The 5,002-nt window shown below is 35.5% G+C and overlaps 1 long non-coding RNA gene across 1 annotated transcript in view; it reads right to left on the bottom strand.

The window, feature by feature from the left end:
• Nucleotides 1-2,128: 2,128 nt before the first annotated feature.
• LOC114070829 overlaps nucleotides 2,129-5,002 on the bottom strand; it is a 13,261-nt gene continuing 10,387 nt past the window's right edge. Inside the window, exons 2-3 of the long non-coding RNA XR_003573966.1 lie at nucleotides 3,958-4,104; nucleotides 2,129-2,423 (exon numbers count right to left, since the gene is read on the bottom strand). This is a non-coding gene — a long non-coding RNA (uncharacterized LOC114070829). The remainder of the gene's footprint in view (nucleotides 2,424-3,957; nucleotides 4,105-5,002) is intronic.

Raw genomic sequence — 5,002 nt, 5'->3', positions numbered from 1 at the left:
GCCTTGAGGGCCACCTGTCTTACTGGTAAAAACTGAGGCAAAGTAGGTGTTAAGTACCTCAGCCTTCTCCTCATCTCTATTAACTATGTTTCCCTCCAAGTCCATCAAAGAATGGAGGTTTTCTTTGCCCCTCCTTCTGTTATTAATGTATTTATAGAAGGACTTTTTGTTATTCCTAACAGAAGTGGCCAATTTAACTCCAAATTGCGCTTTTGCATCCCTGATTTTCTTTCTGCATGATCTAGCTGTCTTCCTGAATTCTTCGTAAGTAGCCAGCCCTTTCTTCCATAGTTGGTAAACTCTCTTTTTATCCCTGATTTCCTTCAGAATCTCCCTGTTTAGTGTATGTTTATCTAATAGACAAATAGTAAAATGTCAGTGCAAAGGAAATAATCTATGCTGTTATTTATATATGTATAACATAAATTGAGGCATTGAAACCAACTCTAGACAGCTACGCATTCTGCGTGGCCCAGCTCACCAGACATGCTTCAAAGACAAGTTCATTATACGGCAATTACAGAGAAGTTCATCCTCTGAGGAGCAGCTAAGGACTCTAGGTTTGTCTAGTTCAGAGAAAAGGCAGATGACGGGTAACCTTGTTGCTCTCTACAGCTTCCTGAGGAGAGGAGAAGTGGAGAGTGAGACACTGATCTCCCCAGTACCCTGTGACCTGATGCATGGGAATGGTTCAAAGCTGTGTCAGGGAAGGTTCAGTCTGGAAACTGGGAAACATTTTGTAAAGAGAGTGGTTAAACACTGGTACAGGCTTCCTAGACAGGTGGTTAATGCCCCAAGCCTGTGTTTAAGAAGCATTTGGACAATGCATTTTAAGTTTTGGTCAGACCCAAACTGGTCAACTGGTCAAGCAGTTGGACTATATTACGGTTGTAGGTCCCTTCCAACAGTCACTTTCAACTTCTCCTCACCTCACCTTGCCTCTTCTTTTTTCTCTTCCCACAAACTCACAAATTTAAACAACCCAGTGAAAGACAGACTAAGCAGCAGCATATTGTTCATAGCCCCTAGGTGTCAATTGTGAGTGAAGTTGGTATTTGCATACGCAAAAGCTCAGGAATCAAGCTTTGTACTAAAGTCACACTGTTGGCCACCCCTCCCTAACTCTCTCTCTGCATTAATATCTACATGTCCTTTTCTCTGCAAAGGCTGTACTGGTTGTAATAGTAACTTTTTATTCCCACACTGTCCAAATGTGCACGATGGTCACTAATTCTCCATTCATAATCCTGTGTCCTTACCTTCACCTACTTAATAGACATCTCTGAGGAAGAGAGCACTTTGGCTTTATACAGCCCATGAAGTTTTTCTCAGAACTATCTTATTCAGTAATTTTCTAAATGTTAATATTAATGACACTTTTACTATTAATATTCACTAAGTATGATGAATAATATTTTAGTTTGGAAGTGAACAAAAAATGCTATCTGCAAACTCAGAAAAACTTCAAGAGCTTAAGTACAGTATCAGATGTCTCTGGAGTCACCAGACCTTTCAGAAGTGAAAAGCAAGGATAACACTGATCATCTGTTCTGTGCAATAGTGACATAATTGCATCGTCAATAAGGTCTGTAGATGGATTTTCTATATGGAAGCTGATTTGTATCTTTTTTTAAAAGACTGGAAGCAATTAGTAAAATAATGGTACAAAATCACAATTACTGAAAAATTCTGCAGTTTTGCAGCCCATAATATTGTATCTACTTATACAAATTAGCCCAGTGACAACAGCAGACGTATAACAGAAGCATTTGTTTACCAACATGGATTATACTAAGGAAAAAAAATTTTAAGCAAGATAACTTTCTCATTTAGCTCACAGTAAGACATATGCTCTTAAGTAACCACACAAGAACACATCCAGCCTTCTGAAACAAAAATCGAAATTCTAAGCCCATATATGGACCAATAGACATTTACAAAATATTCTTCCTAATGTATATGTAGCTTTTTATTCCTTTCATTTTTTATACTAATGCAATGAAACTATTTCTTACTAGTAAACCTTTATTAGGAACCTTTATTATACTTTGGGGTGATTAAATATGCAGTAAAGCTGCATCTTTGTCAATCTGTCTTTTCAGTTTATACACCATAGCATTGCCTGCAGTTAAAAACAATCATAGCAAGAAGAGCTGGTAAGTTAAAAAACAAATACCAAATGTCATTAACATACACTCAGATCACTTGAAGCACACATAGAGTACTGTTAAAATGCTTACCTTAACTATCCCACGGATGTGCATTTTTGCTATCATCTCTGCAGTGTAAAGAAACATCAACAAAGTATCAAGAGCAAATGTCACATACTGGAGAGGCGGATAATGCTCGAAGGTCTTTGGAGTGTTCATACAAACAGAAATAACACTGATGATGGCACAGATTCGTAGTAAAGAGTGCACCCACTGGAAAAAAAAATACAAAAAAACAAGCAAACCCAAGCTATTGCAAGATTGCTTTGATCTTCAAAAAAAGCCTCCATAACTTATATTGGCACCTTTAGTAAAAGCACATTTGTGTTCTTTTACCTCATGATGCATATATTAAAGGTCTTTAACCAAAACCAAGCACTCCTAAATTACTTAAAATTATATATGCACATACAGAATTTTATTAGGTAATTTGTGAGGTTGTATAATTCAGAAACCAAGAATTAAGAACCATGAAACTGAGAATTAGGATTCCATAATTTCTACTTTGCAGAACTTGTAATTTAATTTCTTTTCAAATGACAACTTGCCACATTTATGGGCAGACAATAAGTAGAATTAGTTGGAGTTATAAACTGGGTAAATACATTAAATGAAAATATCTGTTGACAATTTTAGTTCAACACTTAGCAGAAATTATTTTTAAATCAATATACAACTCCAAAAATTAAGTGTGTGAGGCACAGGATTAAAAGCATCCTTCCATTTATGAAAAGAATAAATATAAAAGAGACTGTGTCACAGAATGCTACTTAAGATCAGGATTCACTTCTGTTCCAATCAAGTTTTGTTGCTATAAGAGAACAGTTAATTTCTATTACTACTTAGGTCTCAGACCCACTCCTTATTCATAAGGCTGATATTAAGTGCCACTCAGAAAGGCAGGTGTAACAAAAAAAGCAGAACATATTAATACAAGGGTTTAAGGCTGTTTTTTTTTTCTTTTAAACCAAAACAACTTTAAGCCACACAAATGTAATGAATCAGAGTTGTTAAGGTCATACCTATCAAAACAAGAAGTTCTTTTCAACAAGAAAAAACTCCAAACAAGAAACACTGAACTTTTTCAAATTTGACACTGATTTATAGCACTTCAGACATAAGACTTAAGAATAGGCACCTAATTTAATGCTCACTATTCGCTCACCTAAGTGTAATGATATTTGACCTGAATTGAATAGCTCTATCATTTGCATACTCAGTCCAGATTAGTAATATTTACAAAGGAAAGACATTTTCTCAATATTGTACCTTCCATTATTAACTCCACTCTTAATGAAATTTTCCCCAGTTTCAAGACGCCACTTTTGCACCTATCTATTTCTTAGGGCAGATTATAAGTTAAATGATATCAGAAAAATGAGAGGTGTACTTCAAAATAAACAGCCAAAATATATTTATATTACGATATACATGATGTAAAAGGAGAGATTTGAAAGTCAGAAGTGCAACCACGTCAGGAACCAGAGACATTGAAAGGATGGCTGTTTTAAAAGAATTAATCAGTAGATGAACTGGTTGGAAAACACTGCTTGATCATCCCATCATTTTGCAATAGCCAAAAGAAATGCCTGGGGTTTTTTTTAGTTTTGGACTTTTTAAAAAAATAACTGGTAGATTAGCAACTATAGCTCAATACGTGTTTCTGACAAACAGAAGTGGAAGTCATATTTCAACAGTACAAATTACATTTAACCTAAAGTTAGTAATTACAGAAAGAGATACCCACTGGTTTGTTAATCCATAGAATATCTGCGTTGTCTGACAAAGATTCATCGGGACCAAAATCTGTAACTGGTTGGGCTTCCACCCTTGAACTTTGTTTCCTTTTTAGCATCCTGAAGTTAACTCTTGTTGCCTACAATCGTGAAACCTCCTTTAGGAAAAAAAGACAGCAAACATTAATTCACTAAAACCATTTTATAATGCATTTTGAATGGTTTTATAAATAACCTAAAGCATTTTGTTTTCATGCAAACTGCTTTTGTACTTACTGATTAACAGGATATTCATTTTATTAAATATAAATCACTGACATGACTCTCATTACTTTACAAAAAATTTACACAAAGGTATGTAACACAAACAATTACCAGAAACTTAGCAACGCTAACAGAAAATTTGTACCAATAAGCAAAGAATGCTATTGCTGTGAACTTCAACACAGAGTAATCACTGGATGGATTTGACCTGAAGCCATTTAATTAAATGGTGACATTTCCATTTATTACACTAGGCTAAGATAAATCCCAACATGCCAAAGGCAAACAGGCGATGTTAAGCAGCCAACAGATGTTAATGTTCTTTACTGAAATCAGAAGAGCCTTTTTGCTATATAGTACTATTAACATGTATTTTTCTAATACTTTTTTTAATGTTAGTGATTATCTATCCAACAGCCAGACAGATGGCTGTCTCTGGGGCTTGTGTTGGCATGCAGAAGCACTGAGGAAAATGTGTCGTTTGCACAGGGTCAGGCAAAATCTGGACATTCCTGCATGGGTGGCTCTGACCAAGACTTCTATATGCTCATTGATGTGAGCCACAACTAGGGGATACAATAAGAGAACTGAAAGGTAAGTTATATCTCATTATTGACTTTCCCACAGACACAGTTCATGTATCCCAGAGTCTAAATAAATCCAAACAAATGAGGAAGATACACTCTCCAAAGAGTAACAGTCTGCCCATGAAACACAATTCTGCTGCTTATGAAATATAACCCTTAGATACATTTTTTTTTCCCAGAGTGGGGGGAAGAAGAAAACAAGATC

The sequence above is a fragment of the Empidonax traillii genome, unplaced genomic scaffold (assembly GCF_003031625.1).
Source record: "Empidonax traillii isolate 1590-97213 ecotype Southwest subspecies unplaced genomic scaffold, ASM303162v1 scaffold1705:size71246, whole genome shotgun sequence".
Taxonomy (NCBI): Eukaryota; Metazoa; Chordata; class Aves; order Passeriformes; family Tyrannidae; genus Empidonax; species Empidonax traillii.
The sequence above is the reverse complement of the archived record's forward strand: the minus strand, read 5'-3'. Positions and strand labels throughout refer to the sequence as shown.